Genomic DNA, 16,734 nt, shown 5'->3' with positions numbered 1-16,734 from the left:
CATCTTCTTCGGCTTGCCACATGAAATGCTCGAGAGAAGATGTTCTACAGAAGCATCCGGTTTCAGTCCGACGCCACAAAGGATTTGCGAGGTCAGAAGTTCAGCCTCTGATCCTGTCACCTGGATAGAAAATAGAGCTGGGGATCTAAAGGGGGCATGTCCACAGAGGGAGCGGGAATGTGCATGGAGTTGAGGGAACTCTGAAGGTTGGCCATATTCCGGTTAGCTAAGAGCGACGTCAGTCTGCAGTCACCTTGCACCTCGTCCTGCGCAGGTAGACTTGCCCGATTTTCTTGCCCTCTCTCGGGAGCCTTGGCATCAGTGTTCTCTAATGTTTATGAAGCACAGGAGGGGAGGAACTAGTCCTGTACTTACCTCTGTCTGGCAGTCGTTTAGATTAAAGCAAAGCCTGGACTTTGTAAACTTATTCAGGTTCCAGTCGCCTAACTGTGATTGGAGGAGAATTTCTCCTTCCCCCCTCCCCCACCCACTCAGGGGCCGCCCTTCTCGAATCTGAGCCGTGCTGGAGTGAGATGTTGTCCAGGAGCAGAGCACTGAGCTTTCCTGTTGCCTGGCTCAAGGCGGCCCCTCTGCATTCTGTGACTCCTGCTGAGAGGGTTTTCACAGTTTATTAATGAGATTTCCACAACCCTGCTTTCTTCTCTGAGCAGTTTATGCAGTCTCTAGGAACAACAACTATATCTGGGCACAAAGGTTGAATGAACACCAGACAATTGTGTGAACTTCGTGCCGGCCTCCCTCCTCCTCCCTCCCCAAGCGCAGCTTACTCCTGTTCCGGGAGCCGGTGGTGTGGTTGAGGGATGTGGGGGCAGGACGGGGAAGGAGGGAGGAGAGGCGTGGTGCTGGTTCTGGAGAAGGAGCTGTGGCATTTTGTCTTGTTTTATTTTAAAGACCAGAGTGATTGGAAACCATTATTTTTTCATGACCCAGGAAAGGTGGCCAGAAACATTTCACAGGGTTTTACTATGGGCACAGCAAAAAGAAAACACTTTATGCTACACTTCAATAATTTATCACTTCTTGACAGGGGCTTGAAAAGGGTTCAGTCAGCAAGTACAAATCACCAGGACAACTTTTTTTCCCAAGCGGTGTATCAATCATAAACAATCCCCAGATCTCAGAGGTTTGAAACAACAAATGACTCTCACCCATGCTCTGCATCTGCAGGGGCTGGTAGGTGGGATCCTGCTCCTTGTGGTCACCCCCAGGCTCTGGCTGGGGGAGCCAGTACCTTGTGTCTCGGCCATCTCTCTGTGACTCAAGGCTTGGTGCTGCAGGCGAGGAGCGGAAACGGTCCTGCCCAGGCTCTTAGATGCTTTTGCTCGGGGGAGACACCAGTCACTTGCCCTCCATTTTATTAGCCAAAGCAAGTGAATGGCCATGGTTTCACGTTTCCAGGATCCAGAAGGAGAGAAAACCAGAAATATTGGTGAACAGTGGCAATATTTACCACAGTATGTGTATTAGGGTTCTCCAGAGAAACAGAACTAATAGGACGTGTATGCGTAGAGAGAGAGATTTATTTAGAGAATTGGCTCACATGGTTGTGGGGGCTGGCAAGCCCCACATTTTCAGGGTCGGCTCGTAGGCCGGAGACTCGGGGAAGAGTTGCAGTTCAAGTCCAGAGGCAGAGTCTGCTGGCAGAATTTCCCCTTCCAGGAGGGTTGCTCTTCTTCTACTAAGGTCTTTAACTGTTCGGATGAGGCCCACGCCCATAATGGAAGGTAATCTGCTTTACTCAAAGTCTCTGCTGACTTAAATGTTAATCTCATCTAAAAAATACCTTCACAGAAACATCTAGAATGTTTGACCAGATATCGGGGGGCCATGGCCTAGCCAATTTGACACATAACATTAACCATCACAGTATGGTTAATCACAGAAACTAAGAGGTATACCCAAACCCAAAACTGCAAAGTCTCAGATTTTATTCCTCATGAACAAAGAATCCTTTATCGGCTAAGAGTGGGGTTGAGGAACCTCGTGCTCCTCGTGCTTTAATGACCTCTTCATTAGATTCCAAAGAAAAATAGCGATTGGTTCTTTCCCTGGTTTCAGAAGCTGGGTCTGAAAAGATTGCTTTGGTTTGGTTTTGTTGCAGGATAACTTAGAAATTCCCAGTTAATACATTCCTAAATTAAAAAAAAAATACCACCTTTCCATAGAGCAGGTAAGCGTGACCTCAGGCCACAGACTGGAGAGATGGTCATGGAATCTTCAGTATGCAGCTGGACCATGTTCTGTAAACTTTCCAAAGCACAAGGGTACATAGTACATCTAACGCTGAACTTCATCGCTTCTCAGGCGTGAGGTTTGTATGGCGCTCACTTTTCAGCATACTTGGAACCCTTTACAAGTATGTATCTTTCTCCTGACAGCGCGAATGTGCCGCCCATCTTGGTCAAAGATGACCTGTCGATAGGACCTGGTCCTCCAGCACGGTAGAGTTGGCTCACCCTCTGTCGAGGTCCTCTGCCGGGAGCATAGGCCCAGATCTCTGAGATGCTGAGAGGGCAGCTGGTGACCCACAGGGGAGCCCAGCTCCACCTTGATGTCATCAGCCACCTGAGCTCATCCTCACACTCTCCCTTGACCATCAGGGAACAAGGCCATCCCCTTTTCCAGGTGCGGGAACCTGAAGCAAAGAAGTCAAGTGACTTGCCCCGGGTCACTCGGGGAGTCGCTACGACTAGGGGAGCAGTTCCCAAGGCTGTTTGATCAGGCTCTTAAGTGCCAAACTCCTGCCCGCTGGTTCTGTCTGGTGTGCATGCAGTCAATAAATCAATCTTCTCTTGTGTGTGGCCTCCCAGGCATCTAAATAAGGTCCCAAGGTGTGCACAGGGACTGCCGTCCTCTACATTCAGAGATGGGGTTGCCGACGGTGATTTGTTGTCGCTCTGCTCAGGTCCGACAGGGACGATCAATCGGCAGCCAGTGGCCCTTTACACCCGGGCCCATGTAAAACCTGCCCCTCAGCTGGGGTCTGCAGGTGCTGTTTGCAGAGTCTTGCTTTTCTTGAGAGGACTGTCTCTTAGAATTTCTTTTTCCCTCTGGAATGTGCCCATTCCTAACGACTCCACGACAGTCTGTTTGCCAGCAGCCTTTTGCCGTGTCTTCCCGTTAGAAGCTGCATCATCAGATGCTGTCCATACACAGGAGAGAAACGGAGACAGGATCAATGTGAATCTCAGCTGCCTTTAGCTCCCCGGCCCAGCTCTGACAGGATCCACGGTCCTCTGTCCCAGGCTCATTTGCTCAGATGTCTAATAAAGGCAAATAACTAGGAGCCGTGCCTAGAGTGAGGCTTGCTAGGTCACTCGACCACCCTCCCCTGAACCCCCTTGCGCTCCCTAAGTGTGCTTAGCACACACATACCATCCCCGCTCCTGGAAGCATGACCTACACCCTAACCCCGGGCACATGTGATGCTTACTTAGCATCCAACTAGGCCATGTTGTGTTTCATGTTAAACTTTTTTAAAAATTTTATTTATTTGAGAGAGAGAGCATGCATAAGCCGGAGGGGGTGGCAAGCAGAGGGTGAAGCAGACTCCCCACTGAGCAGGGAGCCCGATGTGGAACTTGATTCCAGCACCCTGGGATCATGACCTGAGCCAAAGGCAGATGCTTAACCACTTGAGCCACCCAGGCGTCCCCATGTTTCATGTTAAATACATTTTGTTTGATGTTTACTTATGACTTCACTTTTGCTGTTTTTATCATTTTTCAGTTTATTATAGAAACTTTTTAAAAATAATTTTTTTATTGAAACTGATCACTTTGAGAACTGTGAGGACCAAGTCCAGGATGGCAAGAGATATGGTAGGCTTTGATCAAAATGTCATATTGTGTTTACATTTCAGAAGAAAAGAGAAATATCTATTTTAAGAAATATTAAAATAGAGATTGAAAGAGAATAGCCACTTTCCCCCCGGTTAGAACTGCATTCCCAGATGAATCTGTTTCTCCTGTTCAGGGAAATGAAAGTATTCTTTTAACTAAGAGGAAAACCAGGTTAAATAAGCTACCAGACAGACAATTTAAAGACCATTCTTTTTATTAAAAACCATTGCAGACTTTTAATATGCTTACTTTTATCATTGTCATTCATTTTCCTTTAATGAATGAAACTTACCAAAAACCAACACATTCTCTTCTTCCTCCATCTTTCCTCTTTTTTTTTTAAAGATTTTATTTATTTGACAGGGAGAGACACAGCAAGAGAGGGAACACAAGCAGGGGGAATGGGGGAGGGAGAAGCAGGCTTTCTGTGGAGCAGGGAGCCCGACGCAGGGCTCAATCCCAGGACCCTGGGATCATGACCTGAGCCGAAGGCAGCCGCTTAACTGACTGAGCCACCCAGGCGCCCCCATCTTTCCTCTTCTGTTGTATGGGAAAGACTAGCTTTTAGACTCCACAGTTCCAGTTCCCGACACCACCCCTCCCAAATTATACGGGCATTATTTCTCTCAAAGTTGCCCTTATTCTGGGTTCATGTCAATTTCTTTATTATTCTAACAAGCTGACCCTTCCTCAAACCTGTGTGGAGATGAAGGAAGCAGGAAGACAGTGACTCCTTGGAGGGCTGGTGGATGAACATCCCTGACCCAGGTGATTTGGGAATTTAGCAGAACATCAAGAAAGAAGTTCCCATCTGTCTTGTGTAATGAGAGACACAGTACTCCAGTTTAAATTGGAAACAGGAACCCAGGTTGATTGGAGAGCCATTGTGAACTGGAAGCTCCCTGAGGGTAGGGCTGTGTTTTGGCTTTTTATCTCCAACCCTGAAGATGTCTGGCACATTGGTGTTCTGTCTTGCTGCTGACAACTCCATAGAAACACAATCCTGATGCCCTTAAATAATTTACCTCTGCTTTGGCAAGCGTTTTTGCTTCCAGATGGAAATACTCTCATCCTCAGCGTCAGCCCCATTATTATTACTTGAAAGTTTGAAAACACTGGCAAGGAGGCAAGTTACGGGGCAACAGGGACCTTAATTTTCTAACATCTGCTGGAAGTTCATCCTGCTACAGGAGACCATCTGACACATTTTTGGCTTGCCTGGCTGATGGTTTCATTGCTTAGAAATCAGGAGAAATACCAAGGAGGGCTGATACTGGACTCATAAGGAGGAAATGCTTACCAACAGGGCAGTGATGAGAAACTGGGGCAGCAGTGACTTTGTCACCTTGGTATGTGTACGAGGCAATAAAATAAACATTGAATGTAGTCAGACATATGTCCTGGTCTTTATGAAAGCAGATGCCAAGAAGTTCAGAGAAGGGGCGCTGGGTGGCTCAGTCAGTTGAGCGTTTGCCTTCAGCTCAGGTCATGATCTCGGGGTCCTGGGATCGAGCCCCGCATCAGGCTCCCTGCTCAGCGGGAAGTCTGCTTCTCCCTCTCCCTCTCCCTCTGTCCCTTCCCCCTGCTCATATTAGCACTCTCTCTCAAATAAATTAAAAAAAAAAAGTTCAGAGAAAACATCACCTGTGGGAAGAGACTCTGGAAGTTTAGGAACCTTTTTAAAGCTGCTTCCTGTATACAGACTCCAAAGAGAAGAAATTGGGTTGACCTTCAGAGAGTTCTGTATAAAGATATGGAATAGCTAACAGGTATTCAAGGTTTGCTTTGTGCTGGCCACTGTCCTAAGTTCTTTACAACTCATTTAATTTTCACAACCACCTCATGAGGAAGACCTCATTCCTTCTACAAATGAGGAAATCGAAGCACAGAAAGGAACTTGCTCAATACCACCCAGCTAGGAAGTGACAGGGGTGGGACTTAGGCCCATTAACCGGCTCAGGAGACCGTAAGCCACCACCTGAATATTTCAAGAAGCCCGAACCCCCAAATGAACGGGGGCTTTTCAGAATAAAGCAAACAACAAAGGCACGGTCCACTTGCTGATGAGGACACCGAGGCGTTAACAGGTGGCTAGGAGACCAGGCTGCTCCTGTCTTATTTCGTTTCTCTATTCTTGAAAAGGAGTGATCTCCAAACTGAAAACATTTCTGTGAGAGAAACAGAATCCACACAAACACCGAAGACCGTAGCTCCTCTTAAGTCAACTCAAGTCTCCAGTGGCAACAAACACACGCCACTAAAACAGCCTGCAGCTGACACAGCGGAAATGCCAGTGGGAGCCTATAGATTCAAGAATATGAGAGATGAGCAAGAGCTCTGGTTTCATAAACAGAAAAAAAAAAAGGCTAGGGAAACAATAGACACTCGAAGATGTTAAAACCTTGAAAAACTCAAAAAAATTTAAAAAGGCTTAGAAAAAAAGATGATTTTTTAGAAGGCAGGATGGGTTCACTTGCGCAAGGCATGTCAAGACCACATAATATTTAATCGGCAGAGTTTCTAAACTACTCAACTACAGGAATGTAATTGTGACATCATTATGGTCACCAGCAATGTCAGCTGGGCTCACGACTACTGAGCAGTTTCCACGTGCCAGGTGTGGTCGAAAGCACTCAGCATGTATCATCTCACTGATGCTCAGAACCCACCAAGCCATGGCCTAGTAGTGGCCTCTCTTAATCTTAACACATGGAACAAAACTTCTCAGCCTTGTGGACAAAAATAAAATAGTTGTTCGTCTGATCAGAGGATGTGTAACTGCTTCCTCGAAATGAAAAGGATTTAAATGTACATAAAACAGACGTGTGGAACAACTATATTTAAAATATAATACAGTCTGTGCTTGCTTCTATACGGCTTAACATTTTCACCAGTTACTCAGGTAAAGGAATAAAAGATTTTTCAGGTGATGTAGTATAGTTAGGGGTGGATAATACTAGAAATAGAAGCAAGAGTGAGAAAGCCCAAGAGGCTGGAATAAGAGTAAAAGCAATAAACTGGAAACAAAAAGCACTTCAATTTAGGGTTTTGGATTTTGTTTTTGAATTTGGGGAGATCCAGAATTATTGAATCTCGTCGTTGGAAGGAATTCTTGGTTTTCTGGCTCACCTAAGAAGTCCCACTAAATCTCTAGTTCCCTGTTTCTTGTTCCACATGATATGGTATGGGAGATGAAATCAATTTAGCGGATAAAGGTCAGCATTTTAAAAAAGTAAAATAGAAAAAAATCAAAGTGCACCACTTACAGTAATTATTAGCATTACTGTGCTGGCTTTTGTTTCCATTTTATTCTTGGTTGTGTGTGCCCTTGGTGGTGATATAAAATTTATTTCCTGTTAGAGAGTGTGGTCAAAAATTTGAAAGCCACTGCTATGGCCAATTCTTAAATACCTTTCTCTCATTACCTCATTAATATACACTATCTATGGGGAAATATGGAGATTTATATTTTGTACAGAAATTACTCATAGGAAGATTTTTCCCCTTGGAATACTGAATTTAAGCGTGTCCCACTGTGGCTTGAACACCTTGGCTGTATCTCAGCCCTGCCACATACTGTCCACATGCTCTTGCTCAAATCATTTGACATTTTTAATCTAAAATAGCCTAATCTATAAAAATGCAAATATTACTAATGCCAAAGCAATAATACTTTTCAAACCCAATATGATGGTAAAAAAAATTTTTTTTTAAGAGAAGGCCCTTTAAATTCTTAATCGCAGGAAACAAGCTGAGGGTTGCTGGAGTGGGGGGTGGGGTGGGAGGGATGGGGTGACTGGGTGATAGACACTGGGGAGGCTATGTGCTATGGTGAGCGCTGTGAATTGTGCAAGACTGTTGAATCTCAGATCTGTACCTCTGAAACAAATAATGCAATATATGTTAAGAAAAAAAAAAGAAGAAGAAGAAGGTAGAGGGAGGGGAAGAATGAAGCGGGGGAAATCGGAGGGGTAGACGAACCATGAGAGACGATGGACTCTGAAAAACAAACAGGGTTCTAGAGGGGAGGGGGGTGGGAGGATGGGTTAGCCTGGTGGCGGGTATTGAGGAGGGCACATTCTGCATGGAGCACTGGGTGTTGTGCACAAACAATGAATCATGGAACACTTCATCTAAAACTAATGTTGTAATGTATGGGGATTAACATAATAAAAAAAAAAGAAAAAAAAAGAGAAGGCCCTTTAAAAACTCTGAAGATTTTACAAATGCTATTCTTCCTTGTAGCCCTTAAATTCACCTTGGACAAGCCTACTCTCTTCTTGTAACCTTTCAGCTATCTGAAGACAGTTATCAGGAACCTCTCCCCTAGAGGTGAAGCTCCCTGTCTGCGGAGCCACTCTTTGCAAACGCACGGTCCAGAGTCTACAAATCACTCTGGTCACTCACTTCCAAATGCACTCCAGTTTGTGTATGTTTATTCTGTTTTATTTCATTTTCTCCTGTATACTCATTTTATTTATTTATTTATTTATTATATTTTTTAAGATTTTATTTATTTATTTGACACTGAGAGAGAGATAGCGAGAGCAGGAACACAAGCAGGGGCAGTGGGAGAGGGAGAAGCAGGCTTCCCGCGGAGCAGGGAGCCCGATGCGGGGCTCGATCCCAGGACCCTGGGACCATGACCTGAGCCGAAGGCAGACGCTTAACGACTGAGCCACCCAGGCGCCTCTCCTGTATACTCATTTTAAAGTGAGCATGCAACATGAAAAATGACATGCAAGTAATGAAAATAGCTGTGTTTGGTGCAGGAGCTTCTTGATGACTACTTCGCTGTTTCAAAACTTATTTTTAATGCTGGGATATACTCATCTTCCATAAAAGTAAAACAAGGTGCCCAGAATCTAATTCCAAATGTAGAATAAAATCTCGGAATATAATGGAACGATTATGTCTCTTGTTCAGGAGACAAAATGGCACTAAAATTATTGTCGTGGTTTTGTTTTTTAGTGAATGTTTTCAGCTTAAAGCTCTAAAATGTGTTTTGTTTGTTCATTTGTTTTTGTTTGTTTTGTTTTTTAATGCCTACTGGTGAGCCATATCTCCTCCATCTTGAGTTTATGCCGTTGTTTTTTTTCTGACCTAAGAAGAGCCCTTAACATTTGTCCTTGTTTAATTTCATCTTGTTAGAGGCAGCTCATTGCCCTAGCCTGTCAAGATCGTTTTTCATCATTATTTTGTCATGCGGTCATCTGCATGCTCCTCCCAGGGGCTGGTCACCCACAGGCCACAGTCGCATACTTGCTACACCTTCCTCCCATGGCCCCGGAAAAAAGGAGCCACAGGAAACCCCCGTTCAGGGGACATGATGGAGGGGACAATGAGTGTCCTTTAGGGGAAGTCATTCAGCCAGTTTACAATTCTTCTTCTTGTTCTGGTATTATTTTAGCCCATTTTTTTCTCCCTATGGTCTATAAAGTAAAGAAGAAACAGGCAACTGATTATATTTACCTTTTTTACTTAGTTGCTAGGAAGCTCAGAGTCTGAGCCAATCATGCATTTTGAGTGGGTCCAAAACAGTCAAAAATCCATAGAAGTAAAATAGTAATTGTGGTAAAAGCTTTTTTAAAATGACGTGTTTACATTATATGGTATATGTAATTTTAAAGAATTGGGCTACATAGAATAAATCCTACACAGGACTGTTCTGTATCTTGTGTATATCAAATTGTGTTATTTCTATACACATGACATAGAAAAGCAAAACATATTAAGGGACTGCCATATTTGAATTTTGTTTAACTTTAAACTGTGTTCAAATAATTAATATTTTCTAATTAACTATAGGTCCCTCAGTAATACATGTGTGAATCTGGCTTTGGGAGGGAAATACAGAAGCTTTTGTGGCAGGAATGACAGTGATGCTAACAGAAATACCGCTATTCCTCCAAATCATGAGGTAGGCAAATACAACGGCCTGAAGTTGAGTGACACAGTGGAGTTAAAGTGGTGGCTTGGCCTACAGTAGACCTTTCCTTAAATTTTTTTTTATTAAAATTTTTTTTTCAGAGATAGAGCACAAGTGGTGGGGGAGGAGAGGCAGAGGGAGAGGGAGAAAGAGACTCTTAAGCAGGTTCCACACCCAGCTCGGAGCCCAATGATGGGCTCAATCTCACAACCTGGAGATCACAACCCAAGCTGAAATCAAGAGTCAGATGCTTAACCCACTGGGCCACCCAGGCACACCTCCTTAAACTTTTAAGGGTGCTGTTGTTGCCATGTGGGTTTTGCTCACTTCACCACAGCATTTTTATGTGAAGGAAGAATGAAGCACTGGTCTAGGAATTGGGAAGTCTGCTATTCCTCTGTCCTGCTTTTCCTACACCGCCCTATGGTTGGAGGCAAGAGTACCTGTCTCTGAGATGCCTCAAACTCATGAAGATGGGGGCCACCCTCACATGTTAGAAGCATGTGCAGAGGACCTCAATAGCTCGGTAATGACGTGGGGCAAATTGCTCTCACAAGTGCCGGCTCAGATCCCAGGTCGTAAGTTGGGGTGTGGTATTGAGCGGCTGAGAAGCTGACTTCTGTGGCTGCTTACCAGGAAGCCAGTGAACGAGGCCTGTCAGTTTTAGGCATCTGTTTAGGAGAACAAAGAGCTGTGGTAACAGAATGTGACGAACTACAGGTGGTGTCAGGGGGACGCAGAGCCAGCTCTGGACGTGAGGGTCATAAAGCAAAACAGGAATTTGTCCTGCAGACCTGGTCTATAAAAGTGAGCCGGAGAATCATTTTTGGAGTTTGGTCTTTGTAGCTGCCTTGAAAAATATCTAAAAAGTTGGAAAAAAATAAAAATTTTGATGAAGGCTTTCACATTCGAAGATTTTGGTATCTCCATCGACAAGAGGGGGTGTAGTTGGGGCTAACCAAATGATTCGGGGGTTTTTTTGGTGCAGAAATGATAGGAGGTTTGGGTGGCTTCTATAAAGCAGAATAAGCTCTGTTCGTTGTGACTACTTCCATGATGGGACATGAAAGGGCATTGTGGGGAGTGACAAAATGGAAGACAGTGTTTAGGTACTGAGACAGAATGCTATGCTCTTGATTTTATTTTATTTTTTTAATGTTATTTATTTTAAAAAGAGAGAGGGAAAGGGGAAAAATATATCCTTAAAATTTTTTTAAAGATTTTATTTATTTATTTTAGAGTGAGCAAGAGAGAGAGAGAGAGAAGACACACACACACATACATACCCATGAGTGAGGGAGGGGGGAGGGAGAGAGAGGAGAGAGAGAGCTCCCCTCGCTGAGCAGGGGGCGCCATGCTGGGCTCCGTCCCAGGACCCTGAGATTCCAACCTGAGGCAATACAAAGAGCTGGACACTTAACTGACTGAGGCACCCCAGTGCCCCTATCCTTAGAATTTCTAAACATTCCTTAATTGGAGAAAATCTGCTCTAGTTGGAAGGAGGGCAAAACACCTGGCAGAGTTCAATATGGTGGACCCATGAAGTCCAGATCCACTGCAGTGGCTTTTTCTTGCATGCCTTGAAGATGGTTTGCCTCCTATGGTTGCAGGGTTAAAATGCGAGGTCTTCAGGGAGGAGCTCTAACTAGGTTTCTTACTTACCCAGAGTGGCCTTCCAAACCCTGGTGCCAGAAGTAGGAAACTGAAGTCTTGCCCCCATCCTTCATTTGCTCTCCAGAACCAGCACAAGCCACTCTCTCCATATGCTTCGGGTTTTCTTGAACATCTGACGGCAGGTGGATAGCACAGGGATTAGGAGAACAGGCTTCAGACCCCCCTCAGTGGTATATAACTCAGCTCCTCCACTTACTAGCAGTGTCACTTCAAGCAGGTTATTTAAGTCTTTCTATGCCTCAGTTTCCTCATCTGTAAAGTGGGGAGGTTATTAGCACATATCTTATAAGGTCCTTGTGAGGATTAGAGGAGTTTGTACAAGTGTTAGATGTGTCCCTGACACACATTAAGAGCTCAGCAAATGGGAGCTGCTATTCCTACTTCCCTGGAAAAATTGGAAGAAGGATGATTAAAATAAAGGATATGCTAAATTATTTACCAGATGACTTATGGTGAGCATGGTATTGTGCTATGCATGGGAGCTAAGCAATTTTACAATGATTCCAACCCTCCAGGGATTTAGAGCTAGGCTGATGTGGAAGAGAACACCACAAGGTCCAAGTGCCCCTGAGGATAAAGAGTGCACATGGTGTAGGATCCTAAAAAGATGCTACAAGACCATTATAGATGTAGAAAATCCCTGGAATTATTTCGGCACCGAGTTTTGAGACTAATTTTTGGCATCCAATTGCAAGATGTGAATGTTTGGGTGTTTTGAAAGGGGGAAGGAAATTCGAAACCCCCGATACTCATTTTCTATACTGCCGTAATAATATGTGTAATCCTCTCTCCCCTAATCACTTATCCCATTGTTTTGTGATTATCTGCTGATGCATTCGTCTCCATTGTCAACCCTGGAGAGATGACACTCTGTGTTACTCATCTTCATATCCCCAGGCCTGAACACATGGCCTGCACTTGGCAGGCATTTACTTAGAGGCTGGCTGAAGGAATAAATGAGTGCTGAGGGCATTGTCGGCATATCTAAAATTGAACGCCACCAACTTCCCTCTTTTGGATGTAGATTATATTATTCATTCAGGCTTTCTAAATACCGATCCTTTTTTTTTTTTTTTTTAACTCTCTTTGGCCACCTTACAATTTCCAAATCCTACTGAGTCTTCCTTTTACTTCCATTTACTCCCATCAACAGCCCTGTCACCATCACCCTTATGTCAGGTGCGCCTTATTTTATTTCTGAATAATCACCCCAAACACCCTCTGCCCCTTCCACTTTCATGGCTTTCTTCAAGCTCTGCTTGACACTTTGAATCTTCTATTACCCCCTGCCCCTCTCCAAACCCCACCTCACCCCTAAGATCAACCATCTTTTCTTGCTTGTAGTTGAAATACCCCTCTCTGCTCTAAATCCTGGTAGCCTGGCTTTATCTCCTTTCTGATGATAGCTTGCATTTATTGCCGTGCATCCCTAAACTAGCACATCTAGTCTTGACAGCATTCTTGCGAAGAATCTAATAAATAGCCTCCCCATTTTTCAGATGGGAAAAATGAAGCTCACCAACATTAATTAATTTATCTAAGGTCACAGGACTAATTTGCTGTCTAACTAACTAACTGTCTAACTAACTAATTTGCTGTCTAACTTCAGATCTCTTTCTTCTACATCTTACTACCTCACTGCAAGTAAAACATCAGCTTCTGGAGAGGAGAAATCCTGCTGATACTTTGTTGCATCATCAGACTCTCTTAGGTATATTACTTTGCAAATAATAAGCATTCAAATAGTGATTAGTTTTAACATCCTCTTTGTACTGTTCTTTAACAGGGAGAATGGAGGAGAGGATAATTGGGTAGAAAAAGAGCACTAAATCATCCTTTTTTTAAATGGGAGAATTGCCCTGTATCCTGGAGAATGAAGCAAAAGTCTCCAAGCTTGCAAAGTGTACAGAAATGCCCATCAATTTCCCATTTTTAAGTAAATTAAAGTTGAGTTTGAAGACAACTGAGAATTTTTCTCTTTTCTTACACACATTGTCTCAGCACTCCAGAAATCTATAGGCTTTAAAAAAATTACCTAGGTAAATATTAAAATGCTCACTACAATAAAGATACTGGAATAGCCAATGTCTATGCAACAACACTAGTCAATTTCAACGGACATTCATGACCAAGGCGTGAAAAAGGAAAAAGTTGTCAGTGAGTCACCAAAGGCACATGTGCCATTTTTAGAGACTGAACAGGAAGAAAATGTCCACGTGTCTGTGAGCGTTGAGGTCCCAGAGGCGGGACTGGCATGGTGAGCTCCTTCCTTTCGGAGGACTCAGTGGGCATTTGCAAAAACTTTTTTGCCAGCTGGTTCCGAAGCCAGTAGTGATTCAGGATGGTGTCAGTGCTCACAATATTTATATGCCAGTCCGTAATTATGTGCCATATCCACGTCATCTCTAGATGTTTTCAGAGTAGCTCGTCCTTCTACCTTTATGACTAAAATAAAACTTTAAAAATATGTATAACTCTCAAGCTGGAAGAAATCTAAGGGATTATTTAATTCAAACCTTTAATGTTATACCTTAGGCGACCCAGGGAAGTTAAGTGATTTCCGGAAGGACACAAAGCTTCTGATTTACAACCATAAAGCCCACCACCAGACTTGTCCTGTGTTTCCTAATGTAACTATTCTAGTCAGGGCCATGGGATGTTAATGTAACGATTTAGTCATGTTAATATCTCAAGTCCAGCTAAATTGCGAGTGTGAAATGACTCGAGTAGATTCAAGCAAAAACACAGTGTTTTCTCACTTTCTGGGGACACACAGCTTGGTCTTCTTGGAACGGGATTGGATGCCAGAGGGGCCTGGAATGTTCTTTCTCTTGCTCCTACTTTTTTTTTTTTTTAATTAAGATTTTATTTATTCATTTGTCAGAGAGACACACAGAGGCAGGCAGAGGGAGAAGCAGGCTCCCTGCCAGGCAAGGAGCCCAATGCGGGACTCAATCCCAGGATCCTGGGATCGTGACCTGAGCTGAAGGCAGACACTTAACCGACTGAGCCACCCAGGTGTCCCTCCTGCTTTGGTTCTTGCTTCCCCTCCTGTTCCCTCATGGTCACACTCTTAACACCTGTCAGGGGCACGTGGCACAGAGGCCTCTCCTCTCTGCTCAGCCTCTATTATCTCTACGGCTCAGCCAAGCTTTCTCTGACCCCAAACGAACTGTGTTTTGGGCCCTTCCCATGCTAAGGGCTAACCGCTTATTATTTATGACCTCAATGAAACTTGAGAAGAATTTTGGGATACAGGTACAAGAATTAGAGTTATCTGTGGTTTGTAGATGAGGTTAGAGAGGTAGCAGGTGGCAAAGCCGTGGTGAGGAACCCTATCTGTCACAGCCTGAAAGTTGTGTGATCTTTGGCAAGTTATGTAAATGCCGTGACTCAGTTTCCTCATCTCTAAAATGGGATGATAGTAAGAGGGACCTCATGAAGTGTTGTTGTGAGTATTAAGGAGGTATCTAACCTACCGGTTTCCAAGACCGATGCCTGTACTGCACAATGACCATCTAGATGTGTTATTGTTTGTATCTGCTATCTTATCCCCTCAGCCGCGCTGCCTCTTCTTATATATCTTGCACATGATACATCGTGGCCTGACCCCACATTTGTGACCTCTCTGATCAACTGCCTTCCTTGGTTTAAACCGGTACTGCCCAGTATGGTAGCAGCTCAGCACCTTGAGCACTTGCAATGCGGCTGGTCTGGACTGAGGTGCGCCGGAAGTGTAACATACATGCTGGGCATCGAAGACTTCCTGCGCAAAAAGAATGCAAAATACCTTGATAACACTTTTTTGTGTGATTGCCTGTGAAATGGTAGTATTTGCGATATATTGAGTTAGATCAATGTGTTATCAGAATAAGTTGCCCTTGTTTCTTTACTTTTTAAAAATCTGCCAACGAGAAGAATTTAAACCCCCTACGTGGCTTGCATTATATTCCTATTGGCCAGTGCTGGTGTAGAGACACCGTCTATGTTCTGTGTCCCAGGAGAGGCTGTGGTTCAGCCCTGCCTGCGGAGAGGCTCGCTCGAGATCAGGGGCCTGCTCTGGGACAGTCAGCTCTGTGGAGGGACTGACTGGTGCAGGGCCTGCTGCTGGCTCAGTGGAGGCTGGGGAGGGGGTGTGGTGGGTAATGGGGGCCATGGCTAGGATAAGCCATCCTCCTGGTATCCAAGGAGAAGTATTACATGGGTGAGTGGCAGGATTATTATGGAGCCATTTATGTTTGCTCTACCCTCTACCCTCTCTAACCTGCTGGTTGGCTTTTCAGAACCCCCAGATCAGGGGAGTTCGGGCTGCAGAGCCAAAGCAAAAGTGTTGGTACATTACCCCCCCACCTGTGGTGGGTAGATTATGCCAGGTGACCAGGGAGGGGGAGGGAGAGCAAGGAGACTTTGGCCCTGAGACTAGGTGGGGAGTGGAGAAAGGTTAACCATGCTCCCCATAGCGACAGGAATCTGTGCCCCACTTGTGGCCACACCCAGGGGAGGGGGTGACAGAACCTCAGAGAGGAGAGGCCACACAGTGGCTGAAGACTTGAACCCTTCTTTGCTTGGAAACGTCTGAACAAACAGCTTTCAAGTGACCACATCAGGTTAGAAAATTAGGATAATAGCAATGGAAGGCCCTCACCCTCATTTCCTAGGCCTCCCAGATTCCCTTATTACTTAACAGAAGGTCGAGATTTCCTGTTCCTGGTAGGACTGAGGCTTAGAGGAGCCAGATTTAATCAGTTTGATTCCACTCTGCATGGAGGATCCTGGAGTCCTAGGCCAGGGAAGCTCAACCTCCTCCGGGGGTCGTAGGGTACCTTGCCTCCTGTAAACTTGCCATGATAGGCCAAGCAAATTGGCCCTAAAACAAACATTACAGCACTAAGACTGTAGTCTCTAAACGAGTGCTTTCCTTGTTAAGTCATCCACTTCATCAAGACTTCTGGGATGGAGACTAGACCTAACAGTCAGACCATTGCTCTCCCTAGAGCCGCCCACCCCCCCTCTGATTCACCCCACACTGTCCATGCTAGAATTCTCTCTTGGGTACCCTACATTCAGTGAGTCACCAAACCCTACTGAGGCTACCTCCGATGATCTCCTGAGTCCATCCCTCTGGTCCCCCCACCATCGCTGCTCACCCCCCCTTTCTTACTGGCCTGCAATGCAGCAGCCCCCTCCACAGCGCCTCGTCTCTGTCCCTGGCTGTCGGCTGTCTCCAGAACTGCCTTCACAGAATCCCAGCTGCGTGTCTTGCTGTTC

General features: G+C 44.8%; 1 protein-coding gene across 2 annotated transcripts in view; it reads left to right on the top strand.

Annotated features, from left to right (window-relative positions):
• The first annotated feature begins 6 nt into the window (after positions 1–6).
• REELD1 (reeler domain containing 1) overlaps positions 7–16,734 on the top strand; it is a 30,376-nt gene continuing 13,648 nt past the window's right edge. Inside the window, exon 1 of one of the 2 annotated variants that reach the window (XM_035022955.1) lies at positions 7–91. The gene's annotated coding sequence lies outside the window, so the exon portion shown is untranslated. Of the gene's footprint in view, positions 92–3,655; positions 6,766–16,734 lie in introns of those variants that run through there. The other variant, XM_035022956.1, reaches the window with a different exon arrangement.

This window comes from Mirounga leonina, unplaced genomic scaffold, assembly GCF_011800145.1.
Source record: "Mirounga leonina isolate KUSES-001 unplaced genomic scaffold, KU_Mleo_1.0 Mir_176, whole genome shotgun sequence".
Taxonomy (NCBI): domain Eukaryota; kingdom Metazoa; phylum Chordata; class Mammalia; order Carnivora; family Phocidae; genus Mirounga; species Mirounga leonina.
Note: the sequence above shows the minus strand (reverse complement) of the source record. Positions and strands in the feature narration are given on the sequence as shown.